This window comes from Neoarius graeffei, chromosome 8 (genome assembly GCF_027579695.1).
Source record: "Neoarius graeffei isolate fNeoGra1 chromosome 8, fNeoGra1.pri, whole genome shotgun sequence".
Lineage (NCBI taxonomy): Eukaryota > Metazoa > Chordata > Actinopteri > Siluriformes > Ariidae > Neoarius > Neoarius graeffei.
Genome location: NC_083576.1, coordinates 42,885,357 through 42,908,082, shown reverse-complemented (window position 1 = coordinate 42,908,082; position 22,726 = coordinate 42,885,357). Strand labels below are relative to the sequence as shown.

General features: G+C 40.6%; 1 protein-coding gene across 1 annotated transcript in view; it reads left to right on the top strand.

The window, feature by feature from the left end:
* The window catches only part of LOC132890110 (spermatogenesis-associated protein 13-like), a 399,897-nt gene that overhangs the window by 88,650 nt on the left and 288,521 nt on the right, over nt 1-22,726 (top strand). The gene's annotated exons all lie outside the window — the stretch shown is intronic.

The window sequence follows — 22,726 nt, the reverse complement described above, 5'->3', positions numbered from 1 at the left end:
TACAAACATGGCTGTCTTTTTGAATAACACCAACTAACTCCTGCAACTAGATCCAGTCTATATATGCTGGAGTTTCTTATACCTTATTTCACAGAAGAAGAAGCCTTTATTTGTCACATCCTCTGCATTTAACCCATCTGAAGCAGTGAACACACACATGCACACACATAAGTGAGCACTGACCGCACACACAAATACCCAGAGCAGTGGGCAGCTATGCTACAGCGCCCAGGGAGCAGTTGGGGGTTAGATGCCTTGCTCAAGAGCACTTCAGCCCAAGGCCGCCCCATGTTAACCTAACTGCATGTCTTTGAACTGTTGGGGAAACTGGAGCACTTGGAGGAAACCCACACATACACAGGGAGAACATGCAAACTCCACACAGAAAGGTCCCCGTCAGCCGCTGGGCTTGAACCAAGAACCTTCTTGCTGTGAGGCAACAGTGCTAACCACTATACCACCATGCCGCACAGACATACCAGCCCTTCCTACAGCAGTAATGTTTCTTATAAGTTCTTATAAATGTTTGTAAGAGTCAAATGTGGGCTCAGTTTTGAACTTGTGGTCATTTCATTTAATGTTCCTTTAATTATTACACTTAGATTTTCCTGCTTAAATTCAGAATTGCATTTTTTAGCACTAAATAGATTTTACTTTGGGATGTATACTTTCATTCACAATAGAAAGATATTTAAGTGGAAGTTACAGGTTTTTATTTTTATTTATTTATTTATTTTTGTAAACCAAGTACCTCCAACAGTATCCTTTGTCCATCAAAAATACCCTCCCTGGAAATCACTCACAATTTGATGAGTTTGTAAATTATTTTTTAAGGAAAATATTTGTCTTTTTGGAAACAGAATACTCTGTTAATGCCCAATAAAAAAACAGGACTTGAAAGAGATGCAAGACACATTTGCAGCAGAGCTTCACATGTGGTTGAAATGTGTGTCCATCAAAAAGTGTTCTCTCCGGAAAACCAATTTTAGAAATACACTATATGCTGTCTTCTCACCACAAGTAACATACTCAGTATATGACCTGTAGCTCTGAAATTCTGCAGTTAATTTCCATCTGAAAAGGTAATTTTTGGCAGCAGAGAAACACAGAAATCTGAGATTTGATTTTTGGACTATTGTGGACTTGAAAAGTATACCCTGATTATGAAACAGCCCTTCTAACAGTGGTTTATCAAAGCGCTTGTAGAGCTTAATTACCTTTCCAGTTTTCAACAAGCAAGTGAAATTGCCAGAATCGTATCTTTGTATCACTTGATTGTTCCCTCTCATAACCTCATATCCCTGAAACTAGCTGTCAGCAAGTGGCTTTTGTGTGAGTGAGGGAAGCCCAGGAGGCTTCAGGACCTGATAATAATGTCCTTTATGAAAAAGCCTTGGCACTGGCCTGCTTCAGACTGTGTCATCACACCAAGCTTTCAGTGTCCCTTCATAAAGGAGGGTGTTATCTCCTCTAGATTGGAGGATCACTGTGCCAGCAGTTACAAGGATAGCTAGTCCTCTGAGGAGACCCTGCTCGGTCATAGAGGGATGTACACCCATCCAGCTTGACAGAGTACCAATGCAGCGAATAAGCCAGAGATTTATTTAGATAGTGGGTATGTCAATAAAGGTTTCTAGTTTCCCTGCTCATTTGAACAGTTTAGTAGTAGTTGGCACTTGGACATATGGAGGAGGCTATGTACATTGAGCCATTAAGTGAAGTTGATAGTTATGTGATAGTTATGTGAAGCCTTTAAGATTCTACCACAAATTCAGTTGCCTTGACTCAATACTATGAGATATTTTGAAATGACAAACTGAAAAACTTCATAGACAGACCCAGGCAGTTTATGAAAATTGAGGGATTGTTAGCATTTTTTATTAAAAAATATTCTAAATTTATTATTGAATTGAGCCCTGAATTAGTGCTATTAATTAGTATTGGGTGCTATTAATTAGTATTAGGATTGATTGGATATAAAAAAAATTAACTTTAGTTGATTAATAAGTAGGCGGCACGTTAGTGTAGTGGTTTGCACTGTCACCTCACAGCAAGAAGATTCAGAGTTTGAGCCCAGTGGCCGACAGGGGCCTTTCTGTGTGGAGTTTGCATGTTCTCCCCGTGTCTGCATGGGTTTCCTCTGGGTACTCCGGTTTACCCCACAGTCCAAAGACATGCATGTTAGGCTAATTGGTGGCTCTAAATTGACCATAGGTGTGAGTGTGAATGGTTGTTTGTCTCTATGTGTCAGTCCTGCAATAATCTGGTGACTTGTCCAGGGTGTACCCTGCCTTTCACCCATAGTCAGCTGGTATAGGCTCCAGCTTGCATGCAACCCTGAACAGGATAAGTGGTTATGGATGGATTTGGAGTTTGCCCAACAGCATGTGGCAGACTCCCCAAACACATGGAAGAAGATTCTCTGGTCAGATGGGACTAAAATTGAACTTTCTGCCCATAATTTTTAATTTATTAAAAAAAAATCCAGTATGGCAGATGGTTGGATGGATGGATGAATGGATATTCTTTATTATCCCCAAAGGGAATTCATTTTGCTCAGGTCAGTTCCAAACCAACAGACAATAAATATTAAATAGACACCACAAAATAAAATCTGTCAGTACCACAGCAACAGACAAGCAAAGAAATTCAGCACCAAAAAACAAATAGATAAGATCAACACTACACCACAATAAAATCATGATTCTGAAAGACAAGATATTTAAAAAGTGCAATGCCTTCTGCTCAGTCTGTGAATGTGTACATGAGTGCATGCATGCATGTCCCTGCGTGGGGGGCCAGCAAAACAAATCCAGTTCTTCCTGGCAGGGGGGCAAGGGGGTCCTGGGGGGTTATGTTTGTTCAGAAGCCTAATAGCAGTGGAAATGAAGCTGCTCTGCTTTGTTTTGAATACAGGGGTAGCATATCTAAAAGCAGTTGCTGAGGTTATGGTTTAGATTGCTTGCCATCTTACTTGCTTTACTTTCTTCACCACCACCTGATCATAGAGCCACTGGAGGGTTGAGAAAAGCTTAGACCCCACCATGATCACCCATCAGCAGTTTGGGATTGTTGGTTTCTGAGATTCCTCTAGACCAGGCCAAAAAAAAAAAAGATGAGGAGGCTCTTGATATGTCAGATGAAAAAACTGCAGAGGATGGGAGGGGATATATCCAAATGTCTCAGTCTCCGTAGGAAGTGGATCAGCTGCTGAAACTTTTGGAATATATCTTATGTGTTGTCATTGAAGGTAAGCCCACTATTGATGATAGTACCAAGGTACTTGTTGCTGTTAACCCTCTCCACTGCATCTCTGTTGAGTCTGTGGCACAGGGTCAGCTTTCCTCAAGAAGTCTATGAGGAGCTCCTTCATCATCCTCACATTTATGTCGAGAAAGTGCTCCTCACACCACAGATATGGCTTCTTTGTTTCTTCTTCAAATTGGGTGGGACTGTTGGAAGTGTCAACTAGTGCAGTGTCATCTGCAAACTTCACAGCCATTCTGCCACTATTCAAGCCCCTTAAGTCATTGGTATATAGTGAAAAAAAGACTGGGAAAATCACTGGTCTCGTGACGAGCACTAGTGATATAAGCATGACAGTAGAGATGGAGCTTTTGATTCTGAGAAACCACTTCCTTTTGAGGAGGAAATCCATTATCCAGAGGATCATGTGGGGATCCACCTGGATCTCTTGCAGTTTGGCACAGAGGATATGGGGCTGCATGGAGAATGCAGAGGAGAAATCCACAAGCATGGTCCTGGCAGATGCACATTGCTTTTCTAAGTGACTGTAAGTGGGGTGTAATACAGTCATCACTGCATCCTCCACTGAATGGTTTTGCCTGTAGCAGATCAAGGGTGTCAAGTCAGGCTATTTGTATAGTGCTTTTAACAACAGACATTGTCACAAAGCAGCTTTACAGAAAAATGAATACTTGAAACATATGAACTAATTTAATCACTAATAAATTTATTTATCCCTGATGAGCAAGCCTAAGGCAGTGGTGGCAAGGAAATACTCCCTCAGACGACATGAGGAAGAAACTTTGAGAGGAAGCAGACTCAAAAGGGAACCCATCCTCATTTGGGTGATAACAGATAGCAGGATTATAAATAACTTGCTTCTATAACTGTGTCCTATATAATCACAAAGTACAATTGTGTAATCAGGAAATTCATTATAGTTGTAGTCTATTTTGTTCAAGTTATCAACTGTTCACTGATGGAGACTCAAGTATAAAACTGTTCATGATAACTGCAGTCCTAAAGTTATGTCAATTGTCATCCTAAACCATTGTAGCAAAACTGTAAGTGTCCAGGCCCATCAAAAGTGTATCTTTTGACTGTCCATATGGGGCCATCCTCCACAATAGTGATGTGATGAGACTCCAGCCAGAAGTAGGGCATCAGGATGGATCAGGCAGGTCTGAAGAGCAGGAGAGGCCAGCATCACTGGTATCTCAGGATTGACATGTAACTCAACAGAGAGAGAGAGAGAGAACATGGGCTGTTATGTATGCCCTTTGTCACCTAATAGTTGAGAACTATATACAGTGTGTGCTGGGTGCAGGCGGGGACTCCAGCAAGACTATGACAGCATAACTAAAAGAGAAAGCCAGAAGGTAACACATACATGAGAGAGCCCTGAGACATAAAGCAGTCAGCCACTCCACTGTCAAGAGTTCTGAGTGAACACATAAGAGTGGGGGCAACAAGATCCATACATCCCAGTTTCCCAAAACACTCTATGTCTGAGGACCCTCCAGATCTACTCCTTTACCTAATAAAAAGCTATTAATCAAAGACTTGACTAAACAGATATTTTTTCAGCCTAGACTTAAACACTGAGACTGTGTCTAGGTCCCGAACACAACTTGGAAAGCTCGTCCATAACTGTGGGGCTTTGTAAGAAAAGGCTCTGCCCCCTGATGTAGCCTTCACTATAGGAGGTACCAACAGATAGCCTGCACCTGTGGCTTACTTGTGAGAGGAGGTGAAGTAGCACTTGTATCTCGAGGCATTTTACCAAGACCAATGTGAGGGCCACAGGTCAATAATTATTCAGCTTGACAAGATATTTGGCCTTGGGGATAGGTCTTGGAATGCTTCCACAGTTTGTGCTTCCAGAGAGAAAGGTTAAAAGGTTGACAGACAATGGATAGCTCCCATGGATAGCTCCGCTGAGCATTCCGCTTACCACCTTCTCTTTAATGAGATCAGGTCCTGGGGGCTTGGATGGTTTGAGCCTCCTCTGGCACTGCCTCACCTCTTTCTCTGTGATGGCAAATAGCTGACCCTACCCCTCCTTGATCTCATGCTGGAGTTCGTTCCTCAGCCCCTCTGTTATTGTACTAAAGGCCTGAGTTTCAAACTGACAATAAAAGCAGTTTGCATTTACAATTTAATGAGCAATATATATATATATATATATATATATATATATATATATATATATTATACAGTGGTGCTAGAAAGTTTGTGAACCCTTTAAAAATGTATATATTTCTGCATAAATTTGACCTCAAACATCAACAGATTTTCACACAAGTCCTAAAAGTAGATAAAGAGAACCCACTTAAACAAATGAGACAAAAATATTATACTTGGTCATTTATTTATTGAGGAAAATGATCCAATATTACATATCTGTGAGTGGTAAAAGTATGTGAACCTTTGCTTTCAGTATCTGGTGTGATCCCCTTGTGCAGCAATAACTGCAACTAAACGTTTGCGGTAATTGTTGATCAGTCCTGCACACCGGTTTGGAGGAATTTTAGACCATTCCTCCATACAGAACAGCTTCAACTCTGGGATGTTGGTGGGTTTCCTCACATGAACTGCTCGCTTCAGATCCTTCCACAGCATTTCGATTGGATTAAGGTCAGGACTTTGACTTGGCCATTCCAAAACATTAACTTTATTCTTCTTTAACCATTCTTTGGTAGAACGACTTGTGTGCTTAGGGTCGTTGTCTTGCTGTATGACCCACCTTCTCTTGAGATTCAGTTCATGGACAGATGTCCTGACATTTTCCTTTAGAATTCACTAGTATAATTCAGAATTCATTGTTCCATCAATGATGGCAAGCCATCTTGGCCCAGATGCAGCAAAACAGGCCCAAACTATGATACTATCACTACCATGTTTCACAGATGGGATAAGGTTCTTATGCTAGAATGCAGTATTTTCCTTTCTCCAAACATAACGCTTCTCATTTAAACCAAAAAGTTCTATTTTGGTCTCATCCGTCCACAAAACATTTTTCCAATAGCCTTCTGGCTTGTTCACGTGATCTTTAGCAAACTGCAGACGAGCAGCAATGTTCTTTTTGGAGAGCAGTGTCTTTCTCCTTGCAATCCTGCCATGCACACCATTGTTGTTCAGTGTTCTCCTGATGGTGGACTCATGAACATTAGCATTAGCCAATGTGAGAGAGGCCTTCAGTTGCTTAGAAGTTACCCTGGGGTCCTTTGTGACCTCGTTGACTATTACGCGCCTTTATCTTGGAGTGATCTTTGTTGGTCGACCACCCCTGGGGAGGGTAACAATGGTCTTGAATTTCCTCCATTTGGACACAATCTGTCTGACTGTGGATTGGTGGAGTCCAAACTCTTTAGAGATGGTTTTGTAAACTTTTCCAGCCTGATGAGCATCAACAACTCTTTTTCTGAGGTCCTCAGAAATCTCCTTTGTTTGTGCCATGATACACTTCCACAAACGTGTTGTGAAGCTCAGACTTTGATAGATCCCTGTTCTTTAAATAAAACAGGGTGCCCACTCACACCTGATTGTCGTCCCACTGATTGAAAACACCTGACTCTAATTTCACCTTCAAATTAACTGCTAATCCTAGAGGTTCACATACTTTTGCCACTCACAGATATGGAATGTCATCTCATCTCATTATCTCTAGCCGCTTTATCCTGTTCTACAGGGTCGCAGGCAAGCTGGAGCCTATCCCAGCTGACTACAGGCGAAAGGTGGGGTACACCCTGGACAAGTCGCCAAGTCATCACAGGGCTGACACATAGACACAGACAACCATTCACACTCACATTCACACCTACGGTCAATTTAGAGTCACCAGTTAACCTCACCTGCATGTCTTTGGACTGTGGGGGAAACCGGAGCACCCGGAGGAAACCCACGCAGACACGGGGAGAACATGCAAACTCCGCACAGAAAGGCCCTCGCCGGCCACGGGGCTCGAACCCGGACCTTCTTGCTGTGAGGCGACAGTGCTAACCACTACACCACCGTGCCGCCCCAGATATGGAATATTGGATCATTTTCCTCAATAAATAAATTATCAAAAACAATATTTTTGTCTCATTTGTTTAAGTGGGTTCTCTTTATCTACTTTTAGGATGTGTGAAAATCTGATGATGTTTTAAGTCATATTTATGCAGAAATATAGAAAATTCTAAAGGATTCACAAATTTTCAAGCACCACTGTACCACCCCTGAGAGATAAAATGGGGTAATTTCTTTTCTTGGACAACATTTTTGTGAGGTCTTGAGTCAGTCCACCATGTTTGGTGTAGATACATCAAAGTGTTTTCTGAGATAAGGGCTCACTTCTTGTTTGACACCTTAACTGTCAATTTTGATTGGCTGTTATGGTGGAGTGCTTTTGAAAATCAAAAATCCATGTGATAACTTTTGTGAGGCTTAGCAGAAGTTTATCTGAGGAGTGAGAGTCACGTGATGCGGTTGGTAATGATGGCTGCCTGAGCCGAAGTTCCGACTAGCATCGTTAAATTAATCCTACAACTAGTGCCTAATAATAACTACACGAACGTGTCTTGCATTTTTAGAAACTTTCTTGGTCATATAGGATGGCAAAACAACTCAAAAGCAGGGCTATTAAGAAGCATTTGCGGCATCAGAGCACACACCATGATGGCGACAAAAGCTCAGAGGCCCCAGAGGCAGCACGTTTTAGTCAGGACATTGCTAATATCTTTGCTACATTGCAAAAAATATCCAGCGATGTAGCCAGCCTTGAAGACATATGCCGAACCACAACCTCAGTTGAAGGGAAACTGTCTTCACTCATCTCGCGAGTGGTGGAAGTGGAGAAAAGGGCAGAATGGCTGGAGGACTGTGATAAAAAAAAGACTGAAGGCGTCGCTGGAGGCCAGCCTGCTTGCTACCAAAGCAGAGTTAGAGGATCTCTGTGATAAACTTGAAGATATGGAGAATCGCAACAGATGGAATCATCTACGATTTGTAGGCGTCCCAGAAGGTAAAGAGAACGGGGATATGGCGGTGTTTATGCAGAAACTACTGACATCGATCCTTGGCTGTAATGAAACGGCACAACCACCGGAGATAGATCGGGCACACAGAGCCCTGATACCACGGCCAAGTGCAGGGGAGAGACCGCACACGATCTTGGTTCACTTCCTGTGCTCAGCCGACAGGGAGCTCATTCTACGCGCCGCGTGGAATAAATCTGAGCTAATCTGGGAAGGTAACCGCATCATGATTTTCCCTGACTTCTCACGGGCCACACAGCTGAAACGGGATAAATTCAGGGAGTGCAAGAAGGCTCTGCAGGAGCGCAACATGAGGTTCGTTCTTCTCTATCCTGCTGTCTTGAGGATCGATCACAGCGGGACCCAGAAGCGCTTTGAGGATCCAAAAAAAAGCAATGGAATATCTCCGGGAGATGCAGGGGTGAGGATGCTTTGGAAACGATCAGGACCAAAAGAAAGTGTGTTTTGGATACTATCTTCAATTATGAGACACAGTATTCCGGAGGAGGTTAAGTCACTTGGACAGTCGACATTCATGGACCGTCAGTTTTGTTCTGTTATAACGGGGAGCGCAGAGGTCAGGGTTGCGCGCTTTGTTTGGGCAATAGGTTATTTCGGGTTGGAGGGGTCTAACAAGGATATGCATCACATGCACATACATAGTTGTGAGGTGGCTGCTTTTTGTTTATTGGTTCTTTTGTATTGTCATCTTTACTATTTATTTTTAAAATTTGTTTATGACTGCTAAAATGGACAATTTGCACATTTCCACTTGGAATGTGAATGGCCTGGGGCATCCAATTAAGAGAAAGAATGTATTTTCTATTCTGAAATCCAAACAATTTGACATAGTGTTTCTACAGGAGACGCACCTCTCCGCTGAAGAATCAGAGAAATTGCGTAGAGGATGGGTGAGCCATGTTTATTATAACGTAGGATCTAGCCAAAGCTGTGGGGTGTTAACACTTATTAACAGAAAGCTACAATTTAAATGCATTAGACAATTTAAAGATACCAGGGGAAGGATCCTCATTGTAGTTGCAGAAATACAAGGTCACATGATTATTTTGGGGTGGCACGGTGGTGTAGTGGTTAGCGCTGTCGCCTCACGGCAAGAAGATCCGGGTTTGAGCCCCGTGGCCGACGAGGGCCTTTCTGTGCGGAGTTTGCATGTTCTCCCCGTGTCTGCGTGGGTTTCCTCCGGGTGCTCTGGTTTCCCCCACAGTCCAAAGACATGCAGGTTAGATTAACTGGTGACTCTAAATTGACCATAGGTGTGAATGGTTGTCTGTGTCTATGTGTCAGCCCTGTGATGACCTGGCGACTTGTCCAGGGTGTACCCTGCCTTTCGCCTGTAGTCAGCTGGGACAGGCTCCAGCTTGCCTGCGACCCTGTAGAACAGGATAAAGCAGCTAGAGATAATGAGATGAGATGATGAGATGATTATTTTGACAAATGTTTACGCTCCAAATAGAGATGAACCACAGTTTTTTGCTGACCTGGAGGCTAAAATGCTACAGGCAGGAGATTATAATGCTATTATCGGGGGAGATTTCAATTTGGTAATGGATCCCATTCTCGATCGTAGTAGTACTGTTCCAACAAGGTTGCCTAAAGTATTATTAGCAGTGAGAAGTGTGGTTGAGTCTTTGGGGTATATACAGTTAGGTCCATTTGGACACTGACACAAATTTTTTTTTTTTTTTACCTGTTTACTGAAACATATTCAAGTTGTAGTTATATAATGGACATGGACATAAAGTCCAGACTTTCAGCTTTCATTTGAGGGTATCCACATTAAAATTGGATGAAGGGTTTAGGAGTTTCAGCTCCTTAACATGTGCCACCCTGTTTTTAAAGGGACCAAAAGTAATTGGACAATTGACTCAAAGGCTATTTCATGGGCAGGTGTGGGCAATTCCTTCATTATGTCATTCTCAATAAAGCAGATAAAAGGCCTGGAGTTGATTTGAGGTGTGGTGCTTGCATTTGGAAGATTTTGCTGTGAAGAAAACATGCGATCAAAGGAGCTCTCCATGCAGGTGAAACAAGCCATCCTTAAGCTGCGAAAACAGAAAAAACCCATCTGAGAAATTGCTACAATATTAGGAGTGGCAAAATCTACAGTTTGGTACATCCTGAGAAAGAAAGAAAGCACTGGTGAACTCATCAATGCAAAAAGACCTGTACGCCCACAGAAGACACCAGTGGTGGATGATCGCAGAATAATTTCCATGGTGAAGAGAAACCCCTTCACAACAGCCAACCAAGTGAACAACACTCTCCAGGAGGTAGGCGTATCAATATCCAAATCTACCATAAGGAGAAGACTGCATGAAAGTAAGTACAGAGGGTTCACGGCATGGTGCAAGCCACTCATAAGCCTCAAGAATAAAAAGGCTAGATTGGACTTTGCTAAAAAAACATCTAAAAAAGCCAGCACAGTTCTGGAAGAACATTCTTTGGACAGATGAAACCAAGATCAACCTCTACCAGAATGATGGAAAGAAAAAAGTATGGTGAAGGCGTTTTACAGCTCATGATCCAAAGCATACCACATCATCTGTAAAACATGGCGGAGGCAGTGTGATGGCTTGGGCATGCATGGCTGCCAGTGGCACTGGGTCACTAGTGTTTATTGATGATGTGACACAGGACAGAAGCAGCCGGATGAATTCTGAGGTATTCAGAGACATACTATGTGCTCAAATCCAGCCAAATGCAGCCAAATAATAATCGGCGTTTCATAATACAGATGGACAATGACCCAAAACATAAAGCCAAAGCAACCCAGGAGTTTATTAAAGCAAAGAAGTGGAATATTCTTGAATGGCCAAGTCAGTCACCAGATCTCAACCCAATTGAGCATGCATTTCACTTGTTAAAGACTAAACTTCAGACAGAAAGGCCCACAAACAAACAGCAACTGAAAACCGCTGCAGTAAAGGCCTGGCAGAGCATTAAAAAGGAGGAAACACAGCGTCTGGTGATGTCCGTGAGTTCAAGACTTCAGGCAGTCATTGCCAACAAAGGGTTTTCAACCAAGTATTAGAAATGAACATTTTATTTACAATTATTTAATTTGTCCAATTACTTTTGAGTCCCTGAAATGAAGGGATTGTGTTTAAAAAATGCTTTTAGTTCCTCACATTTTTATGCAATCATTTTGTTCAACCCACTGAATTAAAGCTGAAAGTCTGAACTTCAACTGCATCTGAATTGTTTTGTTCAAAATTCATTGTGGTAATGTACAGAACCAAAATTAGAAAAATGTTGCCTCTGTCCAAATATTTATGAACCTAACTGTAGATGTGTTGAATCCAAAAGGAAGAGATTACACCTTTTTCTCTGCCACACATTCAACATTCTCCCGAATAGACTTTTTTCTCGTCTCCAAAAACCTCCTACAGTCAATGATTTTCTGTTCTATTGGAAGTATTTTAGTTTCTGACCATGCGTCAGTTAGCTTGGAGGTGCTACCTTTTAGTGACAGGATTCGAATACCGAGATGGAGATTTAATTCATCCCTCTTACTATAATCTGAATTTAAAGAGGCGTTAAGAAATCAAATTAAAATATATATTCAGTTAAATGAACCTACCGCACCCTCTGCAGGGATTGCCTGGGAGGCGCTAAAGGCTTTATTGAGAGGCTATTATCCAACATGCCTCTTATAAAAAAAAAAAGAAGAGTATTGCAAAACAGGTTGAGATTGAAGACAAGATTAAGAAATGTGAGGACAATTTAAAAAAGTAATTTTAATTTTGAAGAATTAAGAGCTCTTACACAACTCATATGATTATAATTGCATATTGTCACAGAAAGTGGAATTCTTGCTCTTCAGAATGAGACAAAAATATTATGAATCAGGTGACAAAGCAGGCAAATTATTGGCAAACTGTTTAAAACAGAAAGAACTGTCATCTATTATTTCGGCAGTTAGAACAGAAGAAGGTGAATTAGAAGCTAAAATAGTAGATATTAACAATTATGTTTAGAGACTTCTTTGTGAATTTATATACAGTGCCTTGAAAAAGTATTCATACCCCTTGAACTTTTTCACATTTTTCTACCTTACAACCACGAACTTAAAAGTTTTTTATTGAGATTTTATGTGATAGACCAACACAGAGTAGCACATAATTGTGAAGTGAAACGAAAATGATAAATGGTCTTCAAAATTTTAAACAAATAAAAATCTGAAAAATGTGGTGTGCATTAGTATTCAGCCCCCTGTACTCTGATACCTCTAAATACAATCCAGTGCAATCAATTGCCTTCAGAAGTCATCTAATTAGTTAATAGAGTCCTACTGTGTGTAATTTACTCTCAGCATAAATACACTTGTTCTGTGAAGGCCTTAGTGGTTTGTTAGAGCACACTGAAGAACAAACAGCATCATGAAGATCAAAGAACTCACCAGACAGGTCAGGGATAAAGTTCTGGAGAAGTTTAAAGCAGGATTAGGTTATAAAAAAAATATCCCAAGCTCTGAACATCTCAAGAAGCACTGTTCAATCCATCATTCAAAAATGGAAAAAGTATGGCACAACTGCAAACCTACCAAGACATGGTCATCCACCTAAACTGACAGAGCTAGCAAGGAGCGCACTGGTCAGAGAAGCAGCCAAGAGGCCCATAATCACTCTGGAGGAGCTGCAGAAATCCACAACTCAGGTGGGAGAATCTGTGCACAGGACAACTATAAGTTGTACACTCCACCAATCTGGCCTTTTTGGAAGAGTGGCAAGAAGAAAGCCATTGTTGAAAGACAGGCATAAGAAGTCCCGTTTGCAATTTGCCAGAAGCCATGTAAAGGGGACACAGCAAGCATGTGGAAGAAGGTGCTTTGGTCAGATGAGACCAAAGTTGAACTTTTTGGCCTAAATGCAAAGCGCTATGTGTGGCGGAAAACTAACACTGCTCATCACCCTGCACACACCATCCCCACTGTGAAACATGGTGGTGGCAGCATCATGCTATGGGGATGCTTTTCTTCAGCAGGGACAGGGAAGCTGCTTAGAGTTGATGGGAAGAGGGATGGAGCTAAATGCAGGGCAGTCCTGGAAGAAAAACTGTTGGAGGCTGCAAAAGACTTGAGACTGGGAAGGAGATTCACCTTCCAGCAAGACAATGACCCTAAACATACATCCAGAGCTACAATGGAATGGTTTAGATCAAAGAATATTCACATGTTAGAATGGCCCAGTCAAAGTCCAGACCTAAATCCCATTGAGCATCTGTGGCAAGACTTGAAAATTGCTGTTCACAGACGCTCTCCATCCAATCTGGCTGAGCTTGAGCTATTTTGCAAAGAAGAATGGGCAAAAATTTCAGTGTCTAGATGTGCAAAGCTGGTAGAGACATACCACAAAAGACTTGCAGCTGTAATTGCAGCAAAAGGTGGCTCTACAAAGTATTGACGCAGGGGGGCTGAATACTAATGCACACCACATTTTTCAGATTTTTCTTTGTTTAAAAATTTGAAGACCATTTATCATTTTCGTTTCACTTCACAATTATGTGCTACTCTGTGTTGGTCTATCACATACAATCCCGATTCCAAAAAAGTTGGGACAAAGTACAAATTGTAAATAAAAACGGAATGCAATGATGTGGAAGTTTCAAAATTCCATATTTTATTCAGAATAGAACATAGATGACATATCAGATGTTTAAACTGAGAAAATGTATCATTTAAAGAGAAAAATTAGGTGATTTTAAATTTCATGACAACAACACATCTCAAAAAAGTTGGGACAAGGCCATGTTTACCACTGTGAGACATCCCCTTTTCTCTTTACAACAGTCTGTAAACGTCTGGGGACTGAGAAGACAAGTTGCTCAAGTTTAGGGATAGGAATGTTAACCCATTCTTGTCTAATGTAGGATTCTAGTTGCTCAACTGTCTTAGGTCTTTTTTGTCGTATCTTACGTTTTATGATGCGTCAAATGTTTTCTATGGGTGAAAGAACTGGACTGCAGGCTGGCTAGTTCAGTACCCAGACCCTTCTTCTACGCAGCCATGATGCTGTAATTGATGCAGTACGTGGTTTGTCATTGTCATATTGGAAAATGCAAGGTCTTCCCTGAAAGAGACATCGTCTGGATGGGGGCATATGTTGCTCTAGAACCTGGATATACCTTTCAGCATTGATGGTGTCTTTCCAGATGTGTAAGCTGCCCATGCCACACGCACTAATGCAACCCCATACCATCAGAGATGCAGGCTTCTGAACTGAGCGCCGATAACAACTTGGGTCATCCTTCTCCCCTTTAGTCCGAATGACATGGCGTCCCTGATTTCCATAAAGAACTTCAAATTTTGATTCATCTGACCACAGAACAGTTTTCCACTTTGCCACAGTCCATTTTAAATGAGCCTTGGCCCAAAGAAGACGTCTGCGCTTCTGGACCATGTTTAGATACAGCTTCTTCTTTGAACTATAGAGTTTTAGCTGGCAACGGCGGATGGCATGGTGAATTGTGTTCACAGATAATGTTCTCTGGAAATATTCCTGAGCCCATTTTGTGATTTCCAATACAGAAGCATGTCTGTATGTGATGCAGTGCCGTCTAAGGGCCCATGAACTTCGCCGCTACTCATGACCAAGATGGGTATCGATTGGAACAAGGTTTTGATGATATTATGCACTGTAGATGATGATATGTTCAAACTCTTTGCAATTTTACACTGTCAAACTCCTTTCTGATATTGCTCCACTATTTGTCGGCGCAGAATCAGGGGGATTGGTGATCCTCTTCCCATCTTTACTTCTGAGAGCCGCTGCCACTCCAAGATGCTCTTTTTATACCCAGTCATGTTAATGACCTATTGCCAATTGACCTAATGAGTTGCAATTAGGTCCTCCAGCTGTTCCTTTTTTGTACCTTTAACTTTTCCAGCCTCTTATTGCCCCTGTCCCAACTTTTTTGAGATGTGTTGCTGTCATGAAATTTCAAATGAGCCAGTATTTAGCATGAAATTTCAAAATGTCTCACTTTCGACATTTGATATGTTGTCTACGTTCTATTGTGATTACAATATCAGTTTTTGAAATTTGTAAATTATTGCATTCCATTTTTATTTACAATTTGTACTTTGTCCCAACTTTTTGGGAATCGGGGTTGTAAAATCTCAATAAAAAACTTTTAAGTTTGTGGTTGTAAGGTGGAAAAATATGAAAAAGTTCAAGGGGTATGAATACTTTTTCAAGGCACTGTACAGCAGACACTCAGTGCAATGAAGAGGATATGTAAATGTTTTTTCAAGGATTGCATCTACCCAGACTATCCAAATCACAAAAGACAGACCTTGATCGGCCAATAACCTGTGAAGAAATTATCGGGGTAATTAAAGGACTACCAACTGGAAAGGCCCCGGGACCAGATGGCTTTACAGCTGAATTTTTAAAAGTTATGCCACTGAACTGACACATCTATTACTCAGTATGTATAATGAAGCATTTGTTCAGGGGGAGTTACCAGCTACTCTATCAAAAGCTTTGATAACACTGGTTCTTTAAAAGGAGAAGGATCCTTGTTACTGTAAAAACTATCGTCCGATTTTCCTTATTCCATTAGATGCCAAAATTTTGTCCAAAGTGCTTGTAAATAGACTGGAGAAGGTAATGACCTCTGTAGTGCACGAAGATCAGGTGGGGTTCATTCGGGGACGTAGCTCTGCAGACAACACTAGACGCTTTATTAATGTTATGTGGGCAGTCTCAGATTCTAATTCACCAATTGCTGCTGTATCACTTGACGCTGAAAAGGCGTTTGATAGGGTAGAATGGGGATTTCTGTTTCGAACTTTAGAAATTTTTGGTTTTGGAGAAATTTTTATAAAGTGGATACGCCTGTTGTTTAATGGGCCAGAAGCAGCAGTGCAAACTGATGGATACATCTCTTCATATTTTGAGTTGGGGAGAGGTACACGCCAGGGTTCACCCCTTAGCCCTCTATTATTTTGTTTGGTGATGGAGCTTCTGGCGGCTGCAGTTAGGGGTGGTGATAATTTTCTGGGGGTGATGTGTAACGGCTCTGCCTACAAATTAATGATGTTCGTGGACGATATTCTGCTCCTGGTATCAGACCCTGTGGTATCAATACCCTCATTGTTGAACACAATTAACACCTTTTTGAAAATCTTGGGATATAAGGTCAACTGGGATAAATCTGAGGCTCTCCCTTTAACAAAGTATTGTCCATCCACACTCTTTCAAGCTGGAAGATTTAGATGGCCTAAGCAGGGGCTAAAATATCTTGGTATCCTTTTCCCCTCTAAATTAGAGGATATTATTAAGGTGAACTTTGACCCCTTGATACAGGGACTGGACATTGATGTGAAACGTTGGTCATAAATGTATCTGTCTTTATGGGGAAAAGTTAATGTCATTAAAATGAACTGCGTCCCCAGGATTAACTATCTGCTTCATTCTCTGCCATTAAATATCCCAGACAGTTACTTCAAATGACTCAGTAATATATTTAAAAATTTCTGTGGAATGGGAAATGAGCACGTATGAATATGAAAAAAACTACAAAGGCATTTAAACAAAGTTGCTAGTATTTGGCTAAATCCTAAGTTAAATATTAATAAAAAAGCATTTTTCTGGAAGGACTGGGTAGAAAGAGGCATCCTTGTATTAGAAAATTTATACAGTACTAATATATTTAAAACATTTGATGACTTTAAACAAGAATACAATCTACCCAAAACTCAGTTCTGGAGATATCTTCAATTGCACCATGCACTACAGGGGATTTATGGGTCGAGTTTACACCCCCCAAAACCAGCAGATAAGTTAGACAAAATCCTCCAGGTATTGGGTAAAGGTCATGAAGCAGCTAAATATTATAGGATGCTGATGGAATGTGAGGGGGAGATAGGGATCTCGGCCCTGAGACTTTCCTAGGAAAGAGACTTGGGGGTATCATGTGATAAACAGGAATGGGCTACGGTTTGTGGTAATTCTCGAACAATGTCAAGGGACTTGAGGGTTAGGCTTATTCAATTTAAGATTCTGCACCGATTCTATTGGACCCCAAGTAGGCTCTTCAGACTTGGTTTAAAAGATTCAGATACTTGTTGGAAGTGTTGTGTGGAAGAAGGTACAATGATACATGTGTTGTTGTCATGTCCTAAGATTAATCAATACTGGATGAAGATTCACGGTTACATTGTCGGAGTCCTAAAAAGACATTTTGTACTTTGCCCCAAGCTATATATATTAGGAGACTGTAAAGTGCTGTCTGCTTTTCCTCAGCCACTAAAATCCTGGACACAAACTGCTATCATGATTGGACGACAGATTATTCTCAGGAACTGGAAGAAACATGGAGAACCTCCTTTCCAGGACTGGATGACTGAATTAGGCAAAGTAGTTGCACATGAAAAGATGTCATAGGATGCAGGACAGAACAGAAAAGTTCTTTCTGAAGTGGGGCATGTACCTTGACACTATATCTGTTCCAATGTAAAAAAATAAGTGGATGCTCAGGAATTGTTATGAATAGGGTGGAGATGTGATAATTATGGGATTATTGTTTATTTACTACTTGTCTTGTGTTTTTTTTTTTTTTAAGTTTTTATTACTATACTCTTCTTCAGGTTTTATATTATTTATTATGACATGATAGATCTCTTTCTGTGAATATATTTACAAGTTTGCTTGAGATAGCCACTTTATTGTCAAGATGACCCTTCCATGTTATGGGTGGGTGGGAGAAAATGTTCTGTGTTGGAATAGAATGCATTCTGTATTCTCGGTGATGCTACTGATTTGTATATTATAAAATAAAAAAAAATGCAGGTCATTAAACAAAAAGTTTATCTGAGGAGTAACAAAAAACACTTTTTGATAAAGTCCAAAATGGTTGAAAATCCAATATGGCGTAAACTGACGTTATGAGGTCCGTTGAACTAGGCTTGAGTCAGAGTGTCCAATGGGAACTCACATTTGAAAATCCAGCACATGGTTCAAACGTTACATTCATAAACACACCTCCAAATTTGACCCACTGATGGTGCTTGGGTACTCAAACTGCTAACATCCATCCATTATCTGTCACCCCTTATTCTGTGCAGGGTTGTTTGTCTGAAGATCTGTGCCAAAATTGATGAAGACTGGACAAACTTTGTGGCCTCTGAAATTTTTTTAAACTGTTTGATAAAATCCAGCATTGTGGCTGGATCAAGTATGTTGACTTGAAAAGTTGGCATGATATGACTGAAAACTCCAGTGGTCAAATGAGAAAACAGGTAGAAAATCCATTACTGCAGAAATTGACATTAGGGCAATTCCATGTAAATGTCAACCTCACCATGCAAAAATAAAGCAACATGTAATACATCAAAACCACTCCCAGAGATATCACCTAGGCCTGTATTTTACAGATGTGAATAAGTTGAACCAATTTGTAACCAACCTAATGTCACTGTCAGTCTTTCTTTCTTTCTTTTAATGTAAACCCCAAGCTAAAATCAACTTTGATCATGTACAATTCTATATTATTGCCACAAGCCACAGAAATGGATGCTAAAATCCACAAAACAGCAAAACAATAGCCATCCTAAATATTATTTAAGAACTTTGATAGTTTTAGCTGATATTTAGAGAGTTTTTCAAAGGGTTATGCTGGTTAAATTGCTGATTTTCTAAACATATGCCATGTCTATTTCAGACGCGTCACAGCCATAACAGAATTTCGTCACATCCATAACGCTGACTTTTCCTTCCGAAACTCTGCATGAAATACAAAATATTTTAAACAAAGATTTTTTTAATATTCACCTTGGACCCCTCTATCAAATGGATATCTCCATTTTGACATTAGGTTTACAATTTCACAGAGTTTGATAAAAATGTACAGTCACCCAAGAAAAGTGATACTTTTTCTGTCACATCCATAACGCATCTTTTATTGGCATTTTCTGGCATGCCCTAGATGTACTATGGGAATTGTTCTTGTTCTATCACTTCTCCAGTATGGTACAGCCTTAAAATATGCAACACCTGTTTAAATACTGGGAGACAATAAAACATGCACTGGGTCATTTGTTGCCATTTTGAGTTCAAGTGTCACGTCCATAACGCTGGAACTGCTCATTATGGAGTGTGTTGAACTCAGCTTAAGCCAAGGAATCTAGTGATATTCATTTTTGAAAAGGGGGCATACATTTCAAAAGTTACTACATGCATACAAACACCTCCAATTTAACTCATTGGTGGTGTGAGAGCACTTGATGTGCAGACATTACACTGGGTGAAGAGAATCAGGGGACTGTCCCCAGTCAGTGTGCCAAAATTCAAAACACTTTACAATATGGTCCTATGGGCTACCACAGACATCCTAGCCAGAAAAAGAAGAAGAGTAAGAAAAAGGGAGACACAGTGGATACCTATGCAACTTACTGTATCTGCTTGGCTGCTAAAATGTTAACAATGTCTGATCTTTTTGGAGTACTTCTCTTGCTGATAAACTAAATAGAATTTAAGTGTAGGACAGTGAAACGGTACAATTTATATACAGTAGTAGTGAGAAATGTAGTGTATGCTGTTCTATTTGTAAAGCAATAATGATGGACAAAAATGCAGAGAGAGTATCTGAGTAAAGTGTTGTTTTAAGGCTGTGTGCACTTCCCCACATTGTGAGTGTGATGACATATGGAAAATCACAAACTTGTTCTGATAAACTTTTCTTAATTTTTGCTGTTCATATGCATACTTTACTGATAAAACTGTTGACTGGTAAATTGTTGACTAATATGATACGATCATAAATACAACCCCAAAGCAGAAAAGGTTGGTATGGTATGTTGAAATTAAAACTGAAAACAATGATTTGTAAATCATCCTTGAACTGTATTGCACTCAAAACAATACAAAAGCATGTTATTTGATGTTTTACTCTATCTAGTTAGTTCAAAATTGATTCCTTATTTTTGAAAGAAGGTGTGAAAGTTCATAGTGTTCCTTCTTCAAAGTTCACAACTTCATAGTGTTCCTTCTCACAATACTTAAAAGATGTTTAGGGACTGGAGACACCAAATGATGAAGCATTTCAGGTGTTATTTTGTCCCATTTTTCCTGCAAACCGATCTTAAGGTGTGCAACAGTTTGGGCTCATCATTAGTATATTTTTAATTTCCAAATTCACCAAACAAGATTCTTTACTGGGGACAGAGGGGTCAGGCAGCCTCTTCTTCTACAGCCATAGCTTTGTAATGTGTGCAGAATCTGGTTTTGCATTGTCTTGTTGAGATATCCCTGGAAAAGTTGTCACATATTGCTCTAAAATCTCAGTGCACTTTTCTGTATTAATGCTACCACCACAGAAGTGCAAGTTGCCATTGCCAAGGGCACTAGTACAACCCCATGTCATGACCCTGGCTTTTGGACTTGTTGCTAGTAACAGTCTGGATGGTCCATTTCATCTTTGGTCTGGAGCAGACACTGTCCATTTCTTCCAAAAAAGTCCTAGAATAATGATTCATCTGACCACATTATACATTTCCACTGTGTGATAGTTCATCTCAGATACCTCCAAGCCCAGAGTAGTCAACAGTGCTCCTGAACACAATTAACATAAGGCTTAATTTTTGCACAGAAAAGTTTTAACTGCCATTTGTGAATGTAACTCCATATTGTAGTACTTAACAAAGGTTTGCCAAGTAATTCTGAGCCCATGTGGTTATATCAGCTATAGATGAATGATGGTTCTTCATGCAATCCCATATGAGGGATCAGTGATCAAGGGTTTTCAGCTTAGGCTTGTGCCCTTGCCCTTTATGCACCGAAACTCTTCCAGGTTCCTTGAATTATTTCATGAAATTATGAACCACAGAGGGTGAAATATCCAAATACCTTCATATCTTTCTTTGAGGAAAATTGTTTTTAAACATTTCAATAAGTTTCTCATGCATTTATTGACAAATTGGAGATCCTTGCCCCGTCTTTGCTGCTCAAAGGCTAGGCCTTTTCTGGATCCTGATTTTGTACCAAATCATAATTACAATCACCTGTTGACATCATGTGGTTCAAATTGTATTATTATTTAATTGTTTTACCTTATTAAAAGCTCTAAATTGCCCCGTCCCAACTTTTTTTGGAATGTGTTACAGGCCTGAACCCCAGGAATTGATGTACAGTGGGGCAAAAAAGTATTTAGTCAGTCACCAATTGTGCAAGTTCTCCCACTTAAAAAGATGAGAGAGGCCTGTAATTTTCATCATAGGTATACCTCAACTATGAGAGACAAAATGAGAAAAAAATCCAGAAAATCACATTGTCTGATTTTTAAAGAATTTATTTGCAAATTATGGTGGAAAATAAGTATTTGGTCAATAACAAAAGTTCATCTCAATACTTTGTTATATACCCTTTGTTGGCAATGACAGAGGTCAACTGTTTTCTGTAAGTCTTCACAAGGTTTTCACACACTGTTGCTGGTATTTTGGCCCATTCCTCCATGCAGATCTCCTCCAGAGCAGTGATGTTTTGGGGCTGTCGCTGGGCAACACGGACTTTCAACTCCCTCCAAAGATTTTCTATGGGGTTGAGATCTGGAGACTGGCTAGGCCACTCCAGGACCTTGAAATGCTTCTTACGAAGCCACTCCTTCATTGCCTGGGCAGTATGTTTGGGATCATTGTCATGCTGAAAGACCCAGCCACGTTTCATCTTCAATGCCCTTGCTGATGGAAGGAGGTTTTCACTCAAAATCTCATGATACATGGCCCCATTTATTCTTTCCTTTACACGGATCAGTCGTCCTGGTCCCTTTGCAGAAAAACAGCCCCAAAGCATGATATTTCCACCCCCATGCTTCACAGTAGGTATGGTGTTCTTTGGATGCAACTCAGCATTCTTTCTCCTCCAAACACGACAAGTTGAGTTTTTACCAAAAAGTTCTATTTTGGTTTCATCTGACCATATGACCTTCTCCCAATCCTCTTCTGGATCATCCAAATGCTCTCTAGCAAACTTCAGACGGGCCTGGACATGTACTGGCTTAAGCAGGGGGACATGTCTGGCACTGCAGGATTTGAGTCCCTGGCGGTGTAGTGTGTTACTGATGGTAGCCTTTGTTACTTTGGTCCCAGCTCTCTGCAGGTCATTCACTAGGTCCCCCCGTGTGGTTCTGGGATTTTTGCTCACCGTTCTTGTGATCATTTTGACCCCACGGGGTGAGATCTTGTGTGGAGCCCCAGATTGAGGGAGATTATCAGTGGTCTTGTATGTCTTCCATTTTCTAATAATTGCTCCCACAGTTGATTTCTTCACACCAAGCTGCTTACCTATTGCAGATTCAGTCTTCCCAGCCTGGTGCAGGTCTACAATTTTGTTTCTGGTGTCCTTTGACAGCTCTTTGGTCTTGGCCATAGTGGAGTTTGGAGTGTGACTGTTTGAGGTTGTGGACAGGTGTCTTTTATACTGATAACGAGTTCAAACAGGTGC